The 25,555-nt window shown below is 44.0% G+C and overlaps 1 protein-coding gene across 1 annotated transcript in view; it reads right to left on the reverse strand.

Annotated features, from left to right (window-relative positions):
* Positions 1–25,555, reverse strand: part of rsh (Rap GTPase activating protein radish) — a 192,203-nt gene that overhangs the window by 157,007 nt on the left and 9,641 nt on the right. The gene's annotated exons all lie outside the window — the stretch shown is intronic.

Raw genomic sequence — 25,555 nt, forward strand, 5'->3', positions numbered from 1 at the left:
TCAATGTGCATGCAAATCTTCTCAAAACTGCGGTCTGAGGTCTAGTCAAAAATACCTCCCTGTAATCACAGTGTACAGACAGAAGAGTAAGGAAACAGCAATAAATTAACTTTCTGTGGAACACTGTTAAAATTCTTAAAAAAATTCAATAGACCTACCACAAAGGAGCTTATTTTCCACTACTGAGGCCTCATTTCTGGTTGTCTATTTTGCAGCGCTACTCATTTTTATACTTCTGCTTGCTTCTGCATCCAGTTAGTAGCAATAGTGAAATACTCTGTCAATAAACGCCTTGCTGCGTTATGTACTACTGGTACACTGACGTTTTGTAAAGGACAAACATCGTCTTCCATCCCTTAGAACTAGCGTTCACCTCTGCACTAGACACTTCTCTCGAGATTTGTTCGAGACACTTGTCTCGAACAAAACATTTTTCCAGAGCCGTCAACAAAGCTGCGTCAGTTATAAGGACTTTGCCCATAAAACCAAGTGACAAAAGATGATATGTGAGATTTAACGTCACAAAACCACCATTTGATTATGAGAGACGCCGTAGTGGAGGGCTCCGGAAATTTCGACCACCTGGGGTTCTTTAACGTGCACCCAAATCTGAGCACATAGGCCTACAGTATTTACGCCTCCATCGAGAATACAGCCATCACAACTAGGATTCGAACCCGCGACCTGCGGGTTAGCGGCGTAGTACCTTGGCCGCTAGGCCACCGTGGCGGAGCCAAGTGATAGAAGATACACCCCTTTTCTAGTAACGGTAATATCCACCTACTTATCTAAATTATGAGAATATATTTTTTGAAGTCGAACAACTGAATAAATGAAACCAAGGTGGCTGTTACATGTTCTTAAATGCCCACATATACTACTTTTCAGAAAATGTGGTTTATTTATATAGACGTCCGAGACGTCGGACTATAGAGCGAAAAAGAAAATGGATCCAGATGCAAAGCTTGTTACATTGATAAAAAGGGCTAAGGAAGTTCTTCGGAAACATGACCGAATTGTAACTGCAAGCAACACGCAATTCGTTAGTAAACTTTCGTTCGAGCCGTGGTCATATTTTGCAATGATATGCAATAATATTCTCCAAGAAGCTATAAGAAACCATACGTTTCTGAAGTGTTCTATTACCGAATCAAGCCGGGGCTTTTAACGGGAACCCCAGGCTCTGCCTGAACGATTTTACTAAAATAGCTTCATTGTTTCTTCGAAACGGCGCTCGAGAGAGACGCACCCGTACTGAAAAAAAAATCTGAATACTTTTTTCCAACGACGGACCTAAAGGTTTTCGCTTGCTCCGGTTACAGGTTAAGAAATATGAATAAGAGTTAGTCGGGCAAAAGCACTATGCTTTTAATGGTAAGAATCTTTGTTTTTTTTCCGTCACTGGTCTTTATTGTCATTATTCCCGATTGCTTTTCACACACATGTTCCCGCTCGTTCAGACGGAACAGTGAAAACATTTTTCATGCTGTTCAAGTAGAAAAGCAAGAGAAGACAAGTAAAAACAAGTTGTTCTGAAGCCGTGAAAGTGAGCTTGTATTGTACGTAGCTTTTCCCGAAGTTTGCATCGTGAGCATTCAACAAAAGCAGTGCTTTTTCACCCCTCATCTTGGCGTGTTTCTCGTTCCTTTTTTTTCCTCGGTTTTTTTTTGCGTGCCATTCTTGGTGCTCTTTGGCATAGCAGGCGACGGCGTCTTGTAGCAAGTACAGCAGTAATCAATGAAAAAAAAAAAGCGGAACGCAGGCGAACCGATGCTCTGGTATACCGCATTTTTTTTTTTACCCCAAGGGTAGCGCCTCTTCAGACTGAACACGCCTGCCGAGCATAATCCGTGGGGTAAGGTTTTTTTGCATGGCTCTGTCTTTGAACGCGTTACTAACTCAATCACCGCAAGTGAGTTCGTCCTCTTTAGTAGCCTCAAGTAGCCACAAAAATAAACATAGTAACCACAATACGAAGAAAAAAGCGGACTGAACTTGGGGAACGCATAGCTTACCCTGTAGGTAAGTGAATGCTCAGAGGGATACTTTAGTGTACTTTTCTGTACTTTCCTGTCACTGAAATACTTTCTTGATCAGGATGCTTGTGTGTCATAAGAACGGAGGTTTCAGTGAGATGGTTGTGATCTGGGACGTCGCGTGGGCTTCGTGTCGGAAGCGAAGCATAGAAAAGAAGAGTGGCCGCGATACGGGTGTCGAAACAGATCCTAACCTGAACCAATGCTACTCCGTCCCGCGAGGCTTGATGTCACTAGAGAGTGAAGCGCTGGCTTAGTGTATCAGGGTTCACCTGGGACAAGAGTGCTTGTAATAGCACTAAGAGATGTTCTTAGGCGTTATTGGAGGCAGCTGTGCTTGGGACTAACGCGTTCAGACGGAAGATGATGGAATCCTAGATGATGGACTCACGTGCAATAATGATGCAGTCAGGGAAAGTGTTGTGAAAAAGACAGATATATTCACACGGTTTGAATGATTCACTGTTTTGGGGGTCGGTCATGCAGAACAAACGGTCGTCCTTAATTATCAATAAACAATAGTGCCCCGCTATGGGGGATCATTTACGCAAGCAACGCTGAAACGTTGCTTTGCAGGAGCAAGCCATCATTATTCATTTGCTAGTGATCATTGAAGTGTTAAGGTACCTAAGAAGATGAAAAATGTGTAGGGACTCAAGTTTTTCAATAACTGGCACGCCTGCGAACTCGCCATGCACGTGCTTGTTAAAAATTGTGAATGATTAGGAGTACTTGGTACTCTACTAAGGGAGATCAAAAAGCCGTTTCGTGGGCCACACATTTCATGGGAACATGTTGACTATGCATGCATGCATGTGGCAGCAACAATACATATACGCATTTAACGCAAGAGAAGCGTGCTGGTGTGTTCGGCATGACGTATATTATTTCAACGCTACGCTTCCTTCACCTTGCTCACTGCCTCTCCGTATGCATGCGTATGCATGAGTTTTTTTTTTCCGCACATGCTGTGGGAGTTCCCGGCAGAGTACAGACACTAACGCCACGACCATTTCGTCGAAGCTCCATGAGGCTCTGCGGAGCCCCGCTCTTGACCATCAAACCTGGGTGACCCAGTACGCCCGTGAGGCAGCGTCGAGGCAAACCCTTGATGTCCCCTCATGGGAGGCCTAGGCTCGGCCACCTAAGCCTGCTGGTATCTTATAATAAAGTTTAGTCCTCCTCCTCTTCCTGCGCAGTGAACATGTAATGCTTCGCTTGTGTTTTAGCCTGTTGGAAGTGATTTGTTTTACGCAATAAATATTTCAAGTTTGTCAAAAGCGTGCTTTCACCGAGAATCTATTTTTTTTAAAGCTCTTAGGTTGTTCCTTCTATACTTTGAAAAGTAACCATGTGTAAATTGGCCTCAGATACTGTGCAAGAAAAAAAGGAAGAGAGAAATAGAAAGAAAGGAAAACGGGGAGAAAAAAAAGGGAAATAACAAAAGAAAGAGCAAAAAAAGAAAAGGAGCAAGGAAGTAAAAAACGAACAGAAAAGAAAAAGAGAGAAAGACAAAGAAAGATACACGAAAAAAAAAGGAAGAAGGAAGAAGAGAGAGAGAAATAAAAAAAAGAGAAAGCGAAAAAAAGAAAAAAGAACGAAAAAGGAAGAAAGAACGAAAAAGAAAGAAAAGAACAGAGAGACATAAAAGAAAGAAAGAAGCTAGCAAATAAAGATGGGAATAAAGAAAGACAAAAAAGAGAAAGGAAGGATTTGATTGATTTGTGGGGTTTAACGTCCCAAAACCACCATATGATTATGAGAGACGCCGTAGTGGAGGGCTCCGGAAATTTCGACCACCTGGGGTTCTTTAACGTGCACCCAAGTCTGAGTACACGGAGAAAGGAAGGAAAAAAGATGGAAAGAAAGAAAGAAAGAAAAAATGAAAGAAGGAAAGAAGAGCCGCCAGGGTTTTCTAGTGACTAAGAAACTCGGCTGCTGACCCGCAGGTTGCAGGATCGAATCCCGGCTGTAGCAGCCGCATTTTAGAAGCGGGAACGGTTTAAGAAAAAAACTAAGTGGTCGAAATTTCTGGAGCCCTCTATTATGGGGTCTCTCATAATCATATGGTAGTTTTGGAATGTTAAAGCCCACGAATTATTTTTATTAAGAAAGAAAGGAAGAAAGAAAGAAAAGGAAAGTTACAAAGAGAAAAATAGCACAGCAAAAAAGGAGACAGAAAGAAAGAAAGAAAGAGTAAGATGTGCTGGAAACCAACACACTCTGATAGAACATACATATCTAAAGAAGCGTTTCCACTTATAGTCAGCTGCGTGCATTTTTGACCACATCAAGGCAACTGATAATATTAAAGTCTTGTCTACATGCAGTGATTTGTATTGGTTCTGGCACTGCCTCCATTTTCACATACCATGAGCTCTAACCAGCTCGTCCACCGATCTGAGATGCTGCAAAGTGTCAAGTTTCCCTCAGCCGCGAAAATGTTAGCTCGAGGAAGCACTATTCAATCCCAGCTGTAATAATCGGCATGGCGTCCAACGATGTCATCTCTCGTCAAAGAACAAAACTGATACCCAGATATCTATAGACATTTATTCACTGACGCATACAATGGCGATAGTTAGAGCGCGAACAAAACGATGACATGGAGACAAGAAGGACATGAAAGATCCTTCTTGTCTGTGTGTCGTCGTTTTGTTCTCACGCTATAACTTTCGTCATGCCATACCAACTAGTCCAAGCTGCCACACTTCTAAGCATACAATGGGTTGTGGGAATGGCTTAGCACTATAAGCTCCGTGTGCCCCTAAATTAAGAATTACTTGAAGCGGATGTGACGAGAACTATTGGGCAGGCTGAGAGATGTGGAGGCTTCTATACGTGTTTGGAAAATTCGGAATGTATATCGGATGTCGATAAATCTAAAAGTTTGCTCGCTGTGGAGCAAAAGCTTAAAAGTATAGATAGGAAATAAAAGAGGCAGAAGTGTTTTCATAAAGGCCACGAAAGGTATTGCAGAGATTTTTAAGGCGTTAGAAGATGACACGCATTCGCAGATTCCCATAAGAGTAATACGAGTAACGTAGGCGGGAGACTCGGGGCGAGCGCATAAAGAGTGTGCACCAGAGAGAACGTAGGGAGACTGGCGTGAACTGATCGTTCCACGCTGTTGACAAGATCCGGTACGCCAGTAAAGGCTGTGATGCAGAGTGCGGGGAAGCGTCCGAGCTGCCCTTCGAAAGAATGAGCTGGCCGTTGAGGAAGATAAATTGCACCAGAAGCTACTATAGAATCCGGACCACGCCACACGGTGCTGTACAATGAACGGAAGGCTCTCTCTCTATTGCGAACCACGTACACAGAGAGAAGTTCGAGGAAAAAAAAAGTTGTGGTGGACTGAACGAGCTCGATGGGAATAAGTGTGAATGAAACCCGAAAAGGACGGAGAGAAAGGAGGGAGAGAGTAGGAGTGTACAACGTGTAGAGCTATGTTCCAGAAGCAGTTAGACGGGAGAATAATGGACCACCAACTAACCTGCTGATCGTGAAAGGACCCGAAATTAGATTTTTTCTGTTCTGTACGCCTAAAAACATTTTTAAATGGTCCACTGCGGTTTATAGTTGATTAGGGAAGACGGCGAAGAAATTCAGTAGACGCGAGAAGAGGTGATTGGGAATGAAAAGAGATTGTGGTAAACGAAACATTCTGGGAAAAAAATGCTTTTTTTGTTAGGGCTTACTGAAATGTACAGGAAAGTTCCTGTGTTTGCATGCAAAAGCTAATATTAGGTCAAACGACAGAATTTATACATCTTCGTCTTTTCAGTTTCTCGTAAAAAAAGCGTCTTTATGTTCATAGAAAGAAGCGTAATGATAGCGAAATGATGCCTGCCTTCACAGAAGCATCTGCATGTTGTTAACGACACTTAGTTTGTTCATTCTTGTGTTGTTGCTTTCAGTCCCTTGGAGTTCACTGTATATATATATGCAGGGCATCCTAATGATCACGCAGCCCAATTTAAAGAAGAGGAAGGGCGTTATGTGGACAAAAAAAACCCTAGTACATGCTGTCATGTGGTTGAGGCGCTGACAAAGAAAGAGAAGGCTGGGCTAAAATGAAACTTTTTCTTTGGCCAAACTTATGGCCAATAAACGGAATGTAAAGTTACTGCAATGCACACCAGCACTGATAGCGGCGAGAAGAGCGTTGGCAAGTCGATCAACTGACAAGCGGCGATGTGCGTCGGCGTTTATACATGTGCCGTCGAATATTCCAGCCTTATCACTGGTCGTCACGCAAGCTCTGAAATACTCTTGAGTGTTCGGATCTGACGCGCAATCTTAACAGAACACTCTACAATAATTTTGAAGCTTCTAGGACAATGAGACACAGTTCGCGCTTTACATTCGTGACTAGCTTCGAGGCGAAACCCAATAAAACAAGAGTAAAAATAACGAATACGTGTTTTCAGTGTTTCGTAGTATCTACTACACATTTTTTCGTTACTGAGAACTCATTATTAGTCAATTTATAACAATTTATAACTCTGAAAGTACTCAGCTAATTCTGAAATTGGCAGGGGGGCCGATGTGTGCATTTTGAAATGGCATCCGCCTGTGTTACGTTTAACAACGCTGTGATTGCGTGCTCATCTTTCCTCTTAATGAAGAAAGTCCGCAAAATATGAAAACTTACACGTGACTGTGCTCCCACCTACAAAAGAAAAAGCAGTGCCCTCAAAAAAGCTCACTGCAAGTAAACGTTTGATACGTTTCCAGGCACATCTTTTCGCACATTGGTAATATTACAAGTTGGGTGCCAACTACATGTGTCGGGCTTTTGCAGGCATTGCTTCCGCTTGATCGTATATCACTATCATTATCGATAACTCACGATCAACTGGTCTCTTAAATAACAATGCCAGAGCACTGTTCTGATTACAAACTGGCTGTGTAAGATCACAGCGGTGCGTTTCTTCAGACTGGAAGGTGCAGATAGGGCGATGAATATTTTTTTCTACATTTTTTATTGATTACGGCTACCTGAAGGGGGAGAGAGAGAGGGAAGTAGAGAAGAAAGGCAGGCAGGTTAACCAAGCTTCGTTCGGTTGGCTACCCCACACTTGAGGGGAGGCAAAGGGGGAATAATAGAAAGGACAAAGATAGAAAAGAAGAAGAGTAAGAAAGAGATGGATCAATAGTCAGCTCAAGACTACACAGCACGGTCTCACGCAGTTCTTTCACAAGCGCTCGTGAAGTCTGGTGGTCCTTAAGAAGTGCAAGAGGGATTTCGTGGCTTTGCGCGTATGCGAAACCGCCGGCCAAGGTCCTAGGATCTTTTTTTTTTTGTAAGCGGCCGTAAATCTAGCTTACAGAGCTTGGCTTCCGTAATACTTCGTTCAGACTGGTATGCTGGGCAGTGGTATAGAATGTGCTCAAGCGTCTCCTCGCAGGCGCATATGTTGCATGCCGAACTGCTCTCCATTCCATGGAGACGAGAATACGCAATCGTAAATGCCACGTCCAACTTCTTGCGACACGCCAAAGTTTCAGCGCGTCGTGGGAGCCCAGATGGCAAATGAAGTTGCAAGTTTGGGTCGATCGAATACAGGCGTGCGTTGGAGAAACCCGGCGTTTTCTATTGTAGGAAAGGTATACGGCGAGCAATAGCTTGTAGTCGCCTTGCAGCGTCCGTTCTCAAGAGTGGTATGGGCGTACGCAGGTCTTGGTCACGAGGCGATCGAGCAGCTTCATCCGCGCGGTCATTGCCGACAATTCCGCAATGACTCGGCAACCACTGAAATAAAATATTGTCACTTTCCTTGAGCGCCTCGTGGTAGTCATGCCTTATATGATATACTAATTGTTCGTGTACCCGTGCTGCATAACATACTGTGGTGTCTGTAAGACTGACCTCGAGTCGCAAAAAATGGCTCATTGATTAGGTTGCTGCCGAAGAAAGCACTTGATTGCACCTTGAAGCGCTGCGAGTTCTGCTGCTGGCGACGTCGTGGTGTGAGAGAACTTGTATTTAAGCAATGCATTACCAGATGGAGCTGTTGTCCAGTAGAGATGTTGGAATTAGTGGAGCCATCGGTGTAAACATGTATGCGGCAAAACTGCGTTTAGTCCAAAAGATGCAAAATCAATTGCGTGACACGCGTACCTTCTTAACGACTTCAGGAGCCAATAAGCGCACGTCAGGTTGACGAAGACTTCATAACGCAGATGCTAGACGCATCGCAAGTTTGAAGCCAGGCCGTCCTATCGCACTTGCCAGTTGTGGGGGAAAACGATGAAACGAATGATTCTAACACGAATGGAGTGGTATTTAGAGCACTACGAAATCTATCCAGTATCCATGAGCGCATTCAGGCGTGGCCATTCGTCAATCGACAACGTTGTTGATCTGGTGACATATGTTCAACACCACAAAGCCTGTAAGAGACTGTGCGCCGCCCTGTTTCTAGACGTTAAGGGGGCTTACGACAGTGTCACCCATGAAGCCATCGTTAGTGCTTTGGAAACAGTAGGTCTTGGTGGCAAGATATATAAGTGGGTGTACAGCTACTTACAGCTGAGATCATTTTACGTGATGACAGCGAATGGTCCAACATCTGATTATTACAACAGCCCAGGAGTTCCTCAGGGAGGAGTGCTAAGCCCTACACTTTTCAACCTAACTCTCATTGGTCTAGTCGAGCAGCTACCTAGTACTGTAGAACTTTCTGTCTATGCTGATGACATCTGCATTTGGAATCAGGTGTGACAAGGCCTCAGCTTCGCGCCCTCCTTCAGAAGGCTGCTACAAAGACGTCATGCTACCTTCGTAAACAAGGCCTCGAGGCGTCCTGCGGAAAAATGTGCAGTGGTAGCGTTCACGCGGAAACCAATGCCTGCTTACAGCATATCGATTAATGAAGAATACATATCGTTCAGCAGAAGCAGCAGGTTCTTGGGAGTCATAATAGATAGAAACCTGTCGTGGACTCCACACGTGAACTATGTGAAGAAGCGGCTGATGGCAACATGCCACATATTCAAATTCCTTGCAGGAAAGAATCGGGGAGTGCCCATACCATCCATGCTACAACTGTACAGAGTGCTGTTTATCGGATTCTTACGGTACAGCTTACCTGCAATATCTAACACCGGCAAGACCAACCGGCGCGCAATTCAGAGAATTCAAGCCCAAGCACTTAAGATATGCCTTGGATTACCCCGCAGTGCTTCAACGGCTGAAACCATTGCCATTGCTCAAGATCACTCGATAAAGACGCATATTATTACCGAGACAATGCGCATGCACCTCGGGCATTATGCCAGGACCCCTTCTCACCACCTGGCGAGCCTAGCTGCTGAAAGGCCCCGCACGACATACGGCACTATTGTCTACAAGCATCGTTCATCGTTTGCTGAGACATACGCACCTGCATCAAAGCCATTGCTTTCGCCTTGAAGCTTGAGCCGGCCGCGAGTTCACTTAATGATTCCAGGAATGTGGAGAAAATTGGACTTACCGACACATGCCCTGAAACAACTGAGTCTATTCTTACTGGAACAAAACTACAGTAACCACGTGCACATTTTCACGGATGGCTCTACTACGCCGTCTAGTTCAGGTGGAGCAGTGGTTATACCATCCCAAGGGGTAACTCGGTGTTTTAAGACTTCACATGTGACAACGTCAATGACGGCAGAACTCGAGACTCTGTACAATGCACTGGAACTCATCAATTCAGAAGAAAGACCAGGTAAATGGGCTGTGTTTTCTGACTCAAAACCAGCGTTACAGTGACTGATATCAGTTCTCCGACGCGGATGTCACGACCAGTTGACCTACCAAACCGTGAAACTTCACCACCTTTTAATACAAAAGGCCATGACATCGTCTTTCAGTGGTTACCTGGGCATTGTGGTATAGATGGTAATGATTCTGCTGATCATGCTGCTCGCACGTCGCATAAATAAGCGAACAGCATTCCGATTCCGCTTTCAAGAGCGGATGCGGCGAGGCAGATTCGTCAACTGGCACGCAGTCTCACACTGACTGAGTGGAACACACCAAGCATACGACGTAAAAGACTGCACGGGCTCGACCCTTCACTACAACTCCGGCTTCCACCCGGCCTACATCGACGTGCAGCTTCGCTTCTCTGTCGCCTGTGGCTGGGAGTTGCTTTCACGAAAGCTTATACCACGTTAACCAGAATTACTGACTGTGCGGCGCGCGATGTTTGCGGCACCGACGAAAATATCTAACACCTGCTGTGCCATTGTCCTCGATTTCCCTCAGATAGACAAGTACTTGCCAACGCAATGCGGCGACTGGATGATCGGCCTCTTTCTGTGCAGGTGCTATTACAACAATGTCCACATGCCTCGACAGCCCACAAGGCAGTGAAAGCTCTGCTGTGTTTCCTGAGAAAGAAAGGCTTGTGTGAACGCCTCTGACATGCGGTAGAGTTCTACACGCTGCAGTGAAATTACTGTCAGTCTCTCCCCCCCCCCCCTTGTTTTATTCTCCCTTTCTTCCCTCTTTCTCGTTTTTCTCGTCCCCTTCCCTAATCCCCAGTGTAAGGTAGCCAACCGGATGTCTTTCTGGTTAACCTCCCTGCCTTCTCCATTTTGTTGCTTCCTCCTGAAGTCAGGCGGTAATATGTCCTGATGTTTCGTCACAATACCGCAGAACGAATAATGGGGCCTCCGCGCTGTAAAACACGCTAAATGATGTGACGGAAGCCGTGATAAGTGCCGAATATGCGCTATCAGCGCCTCGGCAATGATATGCGTTGTGAGCGGCTGTTCTCGTGCGAGAACAATAGTTGCCACTGTCGATAAGCATCTTGGAAGGCCAAGACATGTCCGAAGTAGGCTTGTATGCTCTGTAGGTCACAGATGTTGGTCTTGCATGTGTTGAACAGAGCAGGAAGGCTGTACCGAAGTCTGAGAAGAAGGGTTGCATAAAGCTAGAGTGCATGGATGGGCTCCATAATTTTCCTGCAACAAACTTGAATACATTCCTAATACCAATGAGCTTTTTCTTCAGGTATGCGGCATGTGAGCTCAAGGTTAGGTCACAATCTACTATGACACCTAAGCATCTATGCCTGCTCTTTTATGCGATTGATCTGCCATCGATGCACAATGGGTAGAAAGACATCTGTTTGCGTGTAAACGCCACCGCTGCGCATTTTTGTGTGGCGATAGTCAAACCTTGCTGTCGAAGGTATGCCGCTATCATTGTAGCCGGCTTCTATATTGCTGCGCTCACTTGATGCCGTGTGAAACAGGACGCCCAAATGCAAATATCATCAGCGTATAGAGATATATAAGCTGTTTGTGGCAGTATTTCGGTGAGCCCCACCAGAACCAGGTTGAAAAGAGTCGGACTCAAAACGCCGCCTTGTGGCCCCCTATGACTTGTGAAATGCTTATTAGTAGGCCCATCTTCAGTTGAAACAAACATGGATATTTTGGTGAGGTAGCTTTTTACCCATCGAAAGACACCACCTCCAAGTTCAGCTGCTTCGAGAGCATGGAGGACAGCCTCATGGTCATGTTGTCATAGGCACCTTTCACGTCTAAAAACATAGCTACCGACCTCCGCTTCTTAGCTTTCTGCTGCTGAACAGAGGTCACTAAGTCAATGACGCTATCGATTGAAGACCACCTCGGAGAACGCGAGCCATAGCATCAGGATAGATGTTGTAATGTTCCCGGTACCATTCTATGTGTGTAAGCAGCATCCTCTCCATTACCTTGCTTACGCAGCTTTCTTGTGCTATAGGCTGGTATGGTGCCAGATGGAAGATTTTCTGGGTTGCAACTAAGTCACAGGGCGACTTGTGTGTGCGAATGCACTCCTGCTGCTTCTATGTCAAGTTTTTTATGGCGATTATAAATTATGTCAGGCAAAAAATATTTTCTAACCTTTTGCACAAGCGATAGAATGTGTGTAGATACATGAATTGTGATAAACTTGCAACTCTTTGACAGGCAAAAAATTAGTTTGGTCCCTCTGAGCTCGTTTTGGAATGTTATTACAGTTCAGTACGTTGTCTCAGTAGGTTTAATATTGCTGCAAAGAGCTTCATAACGAACGTGGTATCACACCTTCTGCTATAAGGGCCGACCTCAACAAGTGTTGTCGCCATGGTTTGTCTCAGGTGGCGATCAGGTGGCGAGGCTGCGAGAAGCAGGCTCTCCTGACTCTGTCATTTCTATGACTTGCGATAAGCTGCTGCGCAAAATCAAGAGGCATTCCTTCCGAGTGAAATAAAAAGAAAAAAATATAGCTGTTTTGTTTCCCATAGGTCTATTCTTTTTCTCACAGAATTACAAATTTTGAATTTATGTTTAGGATAAACGTCGGGTTTGGGATCAAAAAACAAACCTAAAGAGAATATTTCAGGCAAGAACTGCGCGCCTAAACAGAAAAAAAAAGAGTAGAACAGATGAGCAATGCACCACGAACCATGCTTTGAAGTTTCTCTTTTGCATGTAGAATGTTGTGTATTCAATGTCATTATCATGCGGTCGTGAATACATAGGTCAGGCCGGGCGATGTGTGAATATTCGGCTGAGAAAATATGGCAGTGAATTGAAAGAATTGGCTCATTCGCATTTGTCTATGCATTGTGACGATCGCACTCCGCAGCGGGGGTCTAGTGTAATGTACTCGGCTGCTGACCCACAGGTCGCGGAATCGAATCCCATCTGTGGAGGCTGCATTCTCAATGGAGGCGAATATGCTGTAGGCTCGTGTGCTGAAATTTGGGTGCACGTTAAAGAACCCCAGGTGGTCGAACTTTCCGGAGCACTCCACTACTGCGTCTCTTGTAATCATATAGTGGTTGTGGGACGTTAAACCCAACATATCAATCAGTAATTGTGACGATCATGAGTACCACCCACTTTTTGTTAAGAACAACTTGCTCTTCAGACATCTACACAAGCTATAACAAGAAATTATGAATGCGTTTTTTAAAATAAATAACAAAGGGTCTCTATGTGTCTCCCAGCTATTCATTGCCTTCCTGGATAACGAAGTTTCCATATTACATAGTGGCTAAAGATCTTTCGTGATTTTAAGCCCGGTATTTTGGTTACGTTTGTATCATGTGTTTTTGAATATTGTTTTGGCAGGATTGTGTCCACTTGACAAAGCTGTGATGCGCTCTATAAAAATGTTTGCTCGAATGAAGAGGCTGGCTCAGTCACGAGGTGTTCTGATCATCTGTTATAAGTTTTCCTGTTTCTCAATGAAACTTCAGTTGAAAATGCTGTACCGTACCCACTTCTAGTCTAAGTCTGGATTTGCTCGCTGTTAGATACAATAAATCAACAGGTAGCCCAATTTTTCATCTTCATTAAAGGAAAAGTTTTACGAGCTCTCACAAGTCTTCTAAAAATCCATATTTTAAAGGAGGAACGCAGGCTCCAGAGATTAGCAGTAACTAAGCTTGGCTATGCCAGGATATACGTAGCGTGAGCTACACATGAATAGACAGACAGACGGATGAATGGACAGGCGTATACGGACAAGCAGATCGACGGACGGACTGAATAGCGAGCGAGCTGACGCGAGTCAAGCGGCATGCTAGGGCCACGTCACTGCAGGAGCTTCCAGGCCTTCTCCGGCGACCAGCTGTGCGTCGTGTGACGTAAATGATCCTCAGTCATGTGCAGCACGGCTCTCGACATGGCATCGGAAAGTGCTCGATCGCGGCCAGTGTAGCTTACGCTACTAAATGCCATTGTGTAGCTGTTAACACTCATTAATGCACTGTATCGCAGGCGTTTTTGCGTTTCTTGAACAGAAGTAATTGTTGAAAACGTGTTCATGGTAAGTTATTTTGCAAAGCTGTAACATTGAATTCACAAAAACCACTTGTGCACTTTGCAAAAAAAGAAAAAAAACAAAGGTTACCAGTATCTTTTTTTATGCGAGTTCCGACTTGCTGCGTATATTACCTAGTTTAAAGGCACACTATGGATCTCTTCAGGAAAACCCCATCTCAAAAAGACCGTCAAGACTCCTTGAAAAGTGTTAGTGTGTGGCTTCAAAAAAGTTGCGCATGAGGCAAGACAGACCTTACCAAAAAGACTAAAAGGAAATCGTCACTTTTTAGTGTGTAGTAGGAACATAAACGAAACGCGGTTGTCTCAGCTAAAAAAAAATGGTTTCATTTCATTGTGAGCATGGGTTTGGCAGATCAATTGTGAAGAACACTTTTATGAAATTTGTTCATATGAAGTACCCGCGTTCAGAAAGCACGTCAGCGTAACGATATCTTGGTGCAGTGTGACTGTATCTGGACATTATTGTGTTAAAGGTCTGGACTGCGTAACGAGGCTGACGTATTTTACAGACACGGCAGCGCACGTTTTTTTAACTACTTATTTTATAAAGTTAAAAAACTTTTCTTTCTTGGTGAAACAGCTACTTTAGAACGTCATATGGCTTGATTTTCACTGTTAGAGGTCGGCACGATATGTATAAGGGTTAATCGTGTGCTTTAAACTGTTAAGTATGTAGAGAACTTCGTTACAGCGAAATGGTGTTACCTTGTTAGCATTATGTTGTAAGTGTTATTTGTGTTGGAGAATCACCAGCAAATTACACATACAGCACGCACGCTGAAAACGTGGGCGTGCGAGCTTGCGCAACCCATGTCAGAAAGAGCGATCGGCAAATCAATTCCGCTATAATTTATAAAACTACGTCACATGACAGGCCAAAAACAATAACAAAACAACGCTTTGATAGTGTGTACACAGCGTCACAGAGATATACAAAGAAAGGGGTACGGCTAACGCGTATGCTCGCAAAAGAAGAGAAAAAAGTCGGACCTTAAGGCTTTTCGGGGACGGAAGCTCTTTCTCAAAGAGGTTTTGTTTCATCTCTACGCACAGACTTTCATATCGAGAGAACAGTGCATGATGTTCGCGAGCTAGATTTCTATTCTGGTGCCTTATATTTCAACTTATAGCCCCGGGGTGCAGATTCAGGCTTTGGGAAGAGAAAGTGAGGTTTGCCAGCGGCTGTATTCTCGCAGTCTTTCCGTTTGCATGTGTGCGTTGGCTAGAAAACATGAATGTTTGCTCACTCATGACGCAGGACGTGCAAGTAACAATAATAAGATGAAATAGTCAAGGTAAGTGAGAGTCTGGGTGTGTTGAACTACGTGTCTTGACGGAAGCCAGTGGGCTGCTAGGCCTGACACATACTCGACGAGGCCCAACAACTGAAGCAATGTTGTTTTTGTTTTTCCAAGCTCTAGGAAGGATAAGTCGCCGAGTCCGCAAATCGAGGAGTGCATGAGAAACTCAGAGAGCCAACGCCAAAAAAAAATAGTTTCGCGTGCAGATACAAAAACAAGTGAGCAAAGACGGCAACACAAATATTGTGGCAGAAGCTCGAGTTGCTGTCGAGCTCTAGAGCTAAGATACGATAAGGATGCAGCGCTCATGGTTGAGCGGTGTGTGCTTCCCTGCGTGGGTTTGGCTGAGTTGGTACCCTTTGGCTTCACGTGTATTCTGCGTGTGTATCCTCTATCTTTCTATCTATACTTCTTGTTTTCTATAGTTTCCTTCTTTTAATTTTACTGCAATAGACATGAAAGGTCAAGGTGTGTTCGAAGCCCACGCCTTTTTCGCGTACACCTTATGTCCCGGTTCACAAAATAATAAAAATGAACGAAGCGCCTACATCGCTTTCACGAGATATAAATCGAGTACAAGGGTAAACGTTAAGCCAAAGAAAAAAAAAATGTGCTGGAAGATAAACGCTATGCTGACTGTGGTCGGACTGTCAGATTCTATGGCTTCTTGGTCTTTTTCTATTTCATTTTTTTAGGGGCGAAGCCTCTTATGCTGTACAGTGGCACGTATACCCGCCCGCGGGAATGTGACAAGGTCTCACGGAAAACGTTTGACCATGCACGCGACGGGATTGTGACATTATTCATGACTTGACCAGTGCGTCATATCTTCCCATACAAATTTTGGTTCACTCCAAGTCAAGGAGAGGGTCACGAGAGCACCCAGACCTAAGCGGCTAGATAAATATATAGACAGATAAATGTGCAGATAGACTCGAAAAGGGCTTGCAGTGCGTAAAGAATTCCTGCACATTGAAGAAATGCTGGTAAGGTAACGCACCGGCGTTGGGGTGCTTCGGTAATACCATTTCACTTCAAGACTCCGCAGCACTTTTTCAGTGCATATGACGTCACTCCACTGACATTAGCACGCCACTCATCCAGTCTTGAATGTAACCATTCAGTAAGCCACTCTCGATATTAGGAGAGGTATTTATGTGAATGAGACAGGGCGTGCAATGTAAGCAGGGATGCAAGGAAAAAGGGATGCCACCACAAACTCGGGAAAATGTCCTGCGACTAGCGGTACGTGGTTATGCGTTACATGACTAATTCCTCGAAAGTTTTTCGGGAATATGCCGCGTAGTGCTGATTCGAAGCAAAGCCCTCACACTTTAACATGAATACCTACCTACAAACTCAACTCTAGGTTATACTACAGAAAAGGTGTATATATCCAAGTTAACAAGTGACCTTCGCACGGCTTGGTTTCTTAAAAAGCCGCGATTTGCCGCGCTTCCTCCTTCAAAAAAGTTACTTGTTGGGTGAGATAGTTCATGCATCATAGTAGCATAATAATAAATCTACTATGATGCTTCCGCCTACATGCACTTACTTTTTCATATGGCATCTTGCCCATGTGCTCGCCAGTTCGAGCATTACCAGTTGATGACTTTATAATTGCAAGTATAAAGTAATGCTCTTAAACCAACGTCGAACAGCGAAGCCTTCGCGATAAAGATTGCGACCACTTTACACGTTGAAACAAGACGCACGTATAGATGTAGGCTGTTTACACGGAGTCAAGTCATTGAAACGTGTACTGTACGCTGTAAAGAAGCCCGCGTTGCCAACGCTTGACGCACACCCGCACACTTCGTTACATTTCATCTCCCACTCAACCTTCGTCCCGGCTTCTGCAGCTTCATAAGCGGCTTACACGGCGCAGATTGCCCAGCACCACGCCGCCAAATGGGATACAAGTGCTTAATCTCAATTTGTTTTTTCTTGTCTTGAGGAGTCCTCGAATACTCGTCTTTAAGTGGAGGTTGCGCCTCGCTGAAGGGCACTTATAGGAAGTAAAAGGAGAACAAATCTTGTTAGCGTCATGATGCGGAGTTCTAGAGGCACTTTGCTTCTTTTAAGTGGCCACGGTATAGCGAAAGCTTAGATTCCGGGAAAGATGATACGCATCTAAGTCTGAGTGGCTGCTTCTGCCACAACAACACGGCCGATACATCGGCGAACCAACCATACACCTCTCCACAGCGGACGGCTCTAATATACCAATAGTGTCGTTGGTTCGAGTTCTGGGCGTTGCCTTGCAGGAGAATGGCAGACACGACCTAACGACCGCACATCTCACCAAAAAAGCTGAGGCAATGATTTAGCTCGTCCGACGCGTTGCCAAAAGACACGGAGGACGTACAGAAGAGAGCTTGCTATGCATCTTTCACGCGTCCTTACTGTGTCACGTTTACTACGTGGCCTGCACTCAACCCCTGGAGCAATGGCATGAAACTAAAAATAGACAACCTCATCCGAAAATGCACGAGAAGAGTACTTGGTCTACCTATGACGACAAGCACACAGCGTCGGCTAGCCCTTTGGTTACATAAAACGTTCAAAAAATCACACAAGCACAAAGAATGTCCCAAATCATACGCCATTCCTCAACAGTTGCGGGCCGGGAACTCATCTCACACGTAAGTCTTCCTATCCCAACTCAAGTCATCGATCCAACACCATTACCACAACACCTTCGCACTGAGGTCTCCGTACTACCCTTTCTTGGAAACGTGCACCCGGCGCATGATCAAACTCGAAGAAGAGCAGGCGCTCAAGCCTTACTACAAGCAGCCACCCTACACGCAGTAGACGTGGCTTTTGCAGACACCGCTAGATATGCAGACAAGCTCTACTTTGTGGCTGCGGCGGTCGCCCCCGACGAGACAGCCATCAATGATTTTACTATAAAAACAATGAAAGCCCGCAAAGCCGAACAAGTGGCCATTGATCTTTCTCTAGCCCTCCCTCAGTGCGACACAATATTTACGGAATCCAAACCCGCTGCACTGGCATACCGCCATGGTACACTATGCCAGGTGGCCTTAAGCATTCTAGCATCCATTCAAATGAACGCAGACAAGCACAACCATGGGTTCCCGGGGCATGAAGGCCTCAACGTTCAAACAGTAGTCGCCAACGGCAATGAGCTGGCCCATACCTTCGCGCGGGATCTTACGCGCCGCGTGGGGGCGCGGGCTGGCTCACCGGCCGGGGACCCCAACATGCACCTAGAGCCACTCCTCTCCTATCTCGAGATTTGCTCGCACTATAAATTATCCAGAAAAGAATTCTCCTTACCTCACTCAACACCTAATAAAGCACATCAATTAACGCTTAGAGTGTTCAAAGCGCACAGTTACGCTAGCCCCTATATCTGCAGCAAATACCTCCCAGATACAAGGCCAGATTGCCCTAAATGTCAACAGCCCCGCCACGGTGGTCTAGTGGCTAAGGTACTCGGCTGCTGACCCGCAGGTCGCGGGATCAAATCCCGGCTGTGGCGGCTGCATTTCCGATGGAGGCGGAAATGTTGTAGGCCCGTGTACTCAGATTTGGGTGCAGGTTAAAGAACCCCAGGTGGTCAAAATTTCCGGAGCCCTCCACTACGGCGTCTCTCATAATCATATGGTGGTTTTGGGACGTTAAACCTCACAAATCAATCAATCAATCTAAATGTCAACATACGAAGTGTGACTTAAATCTTATGCTGTGGCAATGTCCCGTGCTAAACGATTGCTTCAGGTCTCCTTCCACCGAGGACGGCCGGATCAACCACCTCAGGAGCCCTGACAGGACCCTTCAACACCAGGCCGTCCAGAAGGCACAAAATGCGGCTGGCGAGCTCCGACTCCAAGTCCCCACATGGGTGGAGGCACCGTGCCAGCTTCCGTAAGGGGTACCCAGGCTCCTCCAGTACCTTTAATAAAGTTCTCTCTCTCTTTTTGTGATGAAGAGGGACCCCAGGTGCGCTCAAATGCGCATGCGTCAAAGCAACGCAGCGCGGCGCGTGCCTGCGAATCTACGGCAGGTAGATCGGTGCCTCGCATGGCATCACCGGCGTGACGCGATGAAACGAACACCGGCACGCACGTGTGCAGGGTCACGTCAAATTGTATTGTCGCTTGAGTGTCACATGTAGCCATGTTCTTACATGACACGCATCTCACGATTATCATGTTTACACCAGTAACATTACGATCGTCATCCATTCACGTGACGTAATACAAAATTGGGCATTTGTGAAGCTAGGGAAATGGCTACGAGCGCATCATGAGTGTGGCATGTAGTTATATTGTTACATGACAGGCATGTCATGATTATCATGCTTGCACCAGTCACATACTTTCGTCATCAATTGGCGTCCCGTAATACCGAAATTTTAAAAAGTGAACCTAGCGAAACGGCCATGAGCGTATCATAAGTGTGCATGTAGTCATGTTGTTACATGACCCGGATGTCATGATTTGCATGTTAGGGTCTGTCGTTTGTGTTCGCCATGCAGTCATGTCATACCATACCAGTTTGGCAACATGCCACGTGAACGAAACCACCGCAAGATCAGCAAGGCCATGAAATGTGAATCATGACATTCATCACATACATGTCATGATTTTCATGTTATGACTAGTCACTATTGCTCATCATACAGTCAATGTATGGCGTGCCAAGTTTGGTGTTGATACCATTATCAAAACGGCCAGGATAGGCAAAAATTATAAGCGGCTAGATAGATAGATAGATAGATAGATAGATAGATAGATAGATAGATAGATACGCTCTAAGTCGCCGAAGATCGCTAAGAAATGTTTCGCATTTAATAGTGACTCTGAGTTGCAGTGAGCCCTGTTGAGGAAAATTTTGGTGAGTTTGAGTCTCAGTGAGCACTAAGTGCAAACTACCTTTCTTGAGTGACTCTGAGAGAGCTCCAAATTTATCGCCGACTTGTGAAGCCAGCCGTGTTGTTGGGGGCAGTTTAGTAGCGACACGACGCGGTGATATCGAGTAACTGCGCATAACGCTCGCTATACTGAAATTTGTCATGTCAAAATTAATCCAGAATCATTCACTATAGCGTGCATCATAACAACCATCGCTATTTGTCACATAAGACCTCAAAATTGTTTCTTTTTGTTGTATTGAAGCGACTTGATGAGCACAAAAATTGCCAAATGCCGTCTTCTACAACTCGCTGTTTATTCCAGGTGAAGGAAAAATACGCTCGTACGCACTCGAGAGTGCCATCTTTACGTGTCGTTCGTAGGCAGGGAGACTTTGTTGGTTTTGACTACACAGAGAGTTTGCAAGTTTGAAAGCCTTAACACAAAAATGTGTATGAATACAAAAAGGACAGTTTTGGGTTCCAAAAATCTTGTCAAAGCGCCCTTATTGAATGTTATCATTAGAAAAAAAGAAAACAAGTACAACTATAAATTTTGCTCAAAAGAAGTAAAGGTGCTTTAAAAAAAAACAAAGAAGTACAGAAGAAAACGAGATGTCACTCAGATTAAATTTTTTCCTACCAGTATTACATACTCGAATGCCTCTTAGACGAAAAAGACGAAAATGGGAACTGTGATTAAGCATGAGCTGGGCTGTATATTATCCTTAAGAAAGTGCGTAAACTTTTGAATTATTGTAGGAACGTTGTTAGACTGATCACGTTACAATCAAGCTGACGTCAAAAAGATCTACATTTTGATTTAGTGCAGTGGGGCCTTAATGAGTGTTAATTTCAAGCAGAATACAGCTACAACTCGATACGTTTTCTGCTGTGTTAAATCACTAGTTAAGTGAGACTTGTCATGGCAACTTTTCATCGATTGATTTGTGCAAGGATCATTATTTCACCGAAGCTTATAAACGCAATTTTTGACTGAAGCAGGCCAATTAAATTTGGTCTCTAGAAAATGTGGGCCAATTTCTCACTGTGCACGCTGAATAGAGGACGTTCATCGTAATTTTTTTGTGTCTGTGCTGCCTGCAACCTTTTTGTCTTCTACCTTTAAGTTTTCTCTGTGCTTCCGCTGCATATGCAATAATTTAGGGCTCATTTTTATTTCTTGGACACAAAATTGAGGGGAAATAACAATACGTAACACCGTGGTAGCTCAGTTGGTTGAACAACGAACGCGTCATTCAAAGGTCGCAGGTTCGTTCATTGCCCACGACAAGTTATCTTTTCGGCCACGTTGTTTTCTGTGATTACGTTACATTTACTACAATCGCTATACCCTATACCTTTCTCTGTCTTATTGCCTGTTACTTCTCAGTAAATACGAGAACGAGTAACGTTGAGTTGCCTTCTTTTTTTTTTTCACAGTTCTTGAGTATTTTTACAGATACCTGACCCGAGCGAGTAATATGTGTCTTAAAGCTCCCCGAGGTTATCCCTAATATAGGAAGAGCTTAATGACAGCAAAAGGGGAAGGTATTATGTAGAACGAATTTTTGATTTGTTATGCTACATTGGCGAAAGATGAAGAAGAAGGAGAAGTAGGAGGAAGATAGCAAGTGCTCACATATGGTTCTTCACAGCACAGGATGATGTTTGCCTGTGCGCTCGTTTATGCCATTTTTTGTTGGTACGAGTTCAAAGCATTGTATGAAAAGGTAAATGCATAAATGCAGCCTAAACCATATGCACGAGATCATAAAAGGCAGAAATGCGCTCTAGATGTCAAAACAGGTAGGCCTCTCGCTGAGAGCAACTGAATGGTATATCTGAAGTATCGGTTTAATAATAATAATAATAATAATAATAATAATAATAATAATAATAATAATAATAATAATAATAATAATAATAATAATAATAATAATAATAATAATAATAATATAATAATAATAATAATAATAACTTGTCTTGACTCAGAATGTTCTAAATTACTTGCTTTTACATGCAACGAACTGGCGTTGGAGTCGGTCTTGTATATATATTGCAGTATAACAGCAACGCCCTCACCTTATATCTTCGCCAATACTTTCAGTCTTTCTTTCTGCAGTTCACTGAAGCTAAGCAGAATAATCTAGTAGCTTCGGCCGCCCAGTAAACTCAGCCAGACTGTTTTCTCTTTTGAAAATTGCCGCAATAATAGTCTTATTCTTCTGACATGACACTTCAATTGCGAATTCAATGAGCGCTGCGTAAAATGGCACGCATCTTCAGCAATAAAGGTTTCTGACCTTTGAGAATATCGTAATACACGCAGAAAGAATCCTCAAGTGAGAGCTCACCGAAAGTTTATCGACGTTTGAGCTGGCATTTCAGTTGTCTGGGCTCAAAGAGTTCAGCTTGTTCGCAGAGGCGCAGCCCCTTCACAAAATCCCAAGTGCAGGCCTCGGTAAGTGGTATTATGGCGTGCCGAACACGATCACTTCTTTTCATTCTAAGGCCGCACTCGTGAATTACGCAATACGCGAAAGCCTTACCCAACGGCACGCCTGGCGTGAATCGATTAACTTGCGACGTGACAACTCAGGGGGGCTACGCTGCCCACGCATGTGAGATCCGAACAACTCAATTTCGTGTGTTTCTATTTTGTTTCTTATTGACGTTACAACTTCTCCGTTTATACACAATGTATCCAGTTTCGCAACACGCGCAGGGCGCAGAAATTCACATTCCCAGCGTCCACTTCTAGTACACGGCGTTTCACTCGTGTCATGCCACGAAATAAGAGATTACTCACTGCTTTAAATTAAAACGAATTAAACGATTCTGACCTCGAAGGTAATATGGCGAATGTTCACAGTGGAGCACTGAATCGATCGCTCCTCTGTAAAACGTCACGTGCACTGGCATTGTGCGGACACAGTGTCTGAAACGCTTTAAGTAGGATTCCAGTAGCTGAAAATTGCAGCTTTACACTTTACTCCCTCGCATTGTTTGATTTATTCAAGGACGCCCACTGCAAAGCACCTCTGGCTAAATTAACTACTTTAAGGCATCACCCTGAATGTATGAAATAATCTAATAAATGTACATGACCAGACAGAAATGTTCCATACAGGCATTGTAAAATTGGCCTGTCAGCCAACTACCACATTATAGAAAAGCAATACGAAGAATATTCAGCTTTGAGGCCGAGGAAGAAGAGGAAGGAAGAGACGACAAGGAGTTCAGTCAGACGTGCATGTTATTTACAACCCTATTCTGGGGATAGACGAATTAAAGGACGGAGAGAAAGAGATAAGAAAGAGGGAGTCGTTATCAGTGCGGAACACATGCAGCTGTCTGTTGGCTTGAAATCGATGACTGAGGTTGGTCAATTTAGAAACGTTACGGCTTATGAAAATGCGAGGTCAGTACAGCAATTTAAGGAAAATCAGTTCATTTGAATCGATGTTCTAGCGTTTTTTTCGAGCACACACACAGAGAGAGAGACAAAAAAACGTTGTAATAGTGTCGTTACAATATCCAGCTGAATAATTGTCGTAATCCCGTTCATAGCAGTCAACTTGTGGTGTCAGATTATTGATGTGCATGTTTTGTGTTGTAGCTTGTAGGCAGCATGAAAACCAATATGTGGTATCGGTAGCAGGGCTGGCTATCTTTCTAGAATGGATAGAGCCAAATATGAAGAAAGGCTCACCTTCAATGCGCCATATACCTAGTTGAGACTTTACAACTGTTTGCCTATTGCAGCATGCCTTAAGCGAAAATGTTTGACTATTGCAGAGTACCTTAAGCGAAAAGAATTCAGCATTCCTCTGAGTGATGCACGCAAGGAGGAAGAAAATCTAGCGCTACCACTAAAAGCAACAACAGAAAAAAAGGGCTTATGGTGGAATAGACTGCAAAAGTAGAAGAAAAATGACATAACAAATAAAATAGAAAATGAAATCATAAGCGACAGAAGAAAAAGTCAGCATTTACAAAAGTGGTGGAAAGGACTCGAAAAAGAGAAAAAAAAATAGAATGCATTAAAAGAATGATTTATCTGTAACGCACTCAGTGACACTTCAATAAAAACAGGACTTTGAAAAAACACTAACCATTCCTACTTGCGCAACTACGCTCATTTCAGGCTTCACTGAAGCCGCCATAACAAGCTCTTTTTATTAAAGCGATCGGTACTCTCTGTAGAGTTCTTTTCTTCGTTTATTGAAATCTTTCAAGTAGCTAAGTCCCAACTCCCTAGCAGAAACCTCTGTTTTCCGATGAGCTGCCTCCTGAATTTTAATGCTCTCCTCTTCGGAAAAGTGAAGCTAACGTCTCTTGACGTACCAACGCACAAGATAGGAACCGCTGATGCAGCATATAATGGTAGGATTTAATAACCCCTCTATTTTGTGATTGTTATGAACTTCTACTGATGAATTACTTTTCTGTTTTCTGTGAATTCAAGTGCTTGACGTTTTACCTCTCACCTTTACGTTAAAAGTTAGCAACGAGTACTAGGGGTTAAGCTTTTAATCTTATAAGCTATTTAGGCGATACGTGATATATCTACGTCACTCCGCCCTGTATGTTATAGGTCACGCCACGTCTCACTCTTTGACGGTGCATGGTGGCGCAACTAACGTTGGCGAATCCATTGTCCATTCATTTTTGAAACCTTTTCTTTTTTTTTCTTCAGTTACTGAAGTGACCATTTAGTTTTTAGTGTAAGTTATAAAAATTACCATACGACAAAACATAGAAGTGATGCTATTTGTTGTACCTTTTTCTTTGTTTTATGTTTTTTTTATTTTCAGACGAATAATTGGGGGCTGCCTAACCCTACTTTCTGGCAGTCTTGAACATCGATCTCGTTAAGTTGAGCGAGGGATAGCCGTCTTTGCTGAGATGTCAACGCGATGCACCTGAAAGAAAGACAGGATACGTGGGTTGGGCAGCCGACACACAGCTGCGTTAAGCGGTTGCAACCAATATCTTTAACCAAATATGTTGAACGTCAGCATTGCTAAGCGCATACGCACCGGGATTTCAACGTACACAAGTGAATAATTAAGCGCTTGCAATGAGTCATATAATGCTAAATGTTTCGAACTCATTCACGACGAGAAATCGGTGACCGTTTTGCGAACCTATCAGAGGCCTAAAGGAATTCTTCTTGCTTCTTTGTGACCGCACGTGTTGCAGTTAGTCAGCCAGTATTTCCCCGTTGTTTGTGTTGCTTTGCATGAATTGTGTAGACTTGAAGGGATACAACGGCTTGCAGCTTGCTTTATATGCTCGATATAAAAGTAGAACGACTTAGTCACACAAATGCTACAACTCTGTGATCTGGAGATGCTTAACAAGCGCAGACGTAAAAATAGATTAAAGCTTCTTTTTAAATTATTGGAAGGCGAGTTCAAAACTAAAAAAAATGACTACGTAAAACAACCTGTGGGAAAGGAAGCGAGAGGGCAAACCACGCAGGAGTACTGCAGCCTTAT

The sequence above is a fragment of the Rhipicephalus microplus genome, chromosome 4, assembly GCF_043290135.1.
Source record: "Rhipicephalus microplus isolate Deutch F79 chromosome 4, USDA_Rmic, whole genome shotgun sequence".
Taxonomy (NCBI): Eukaryota; Metazoa; Arthropoda; class Arachnida; order Ixodida; family Ixodidae; genus Rhipicephalus; species Rhipicephalus microplus.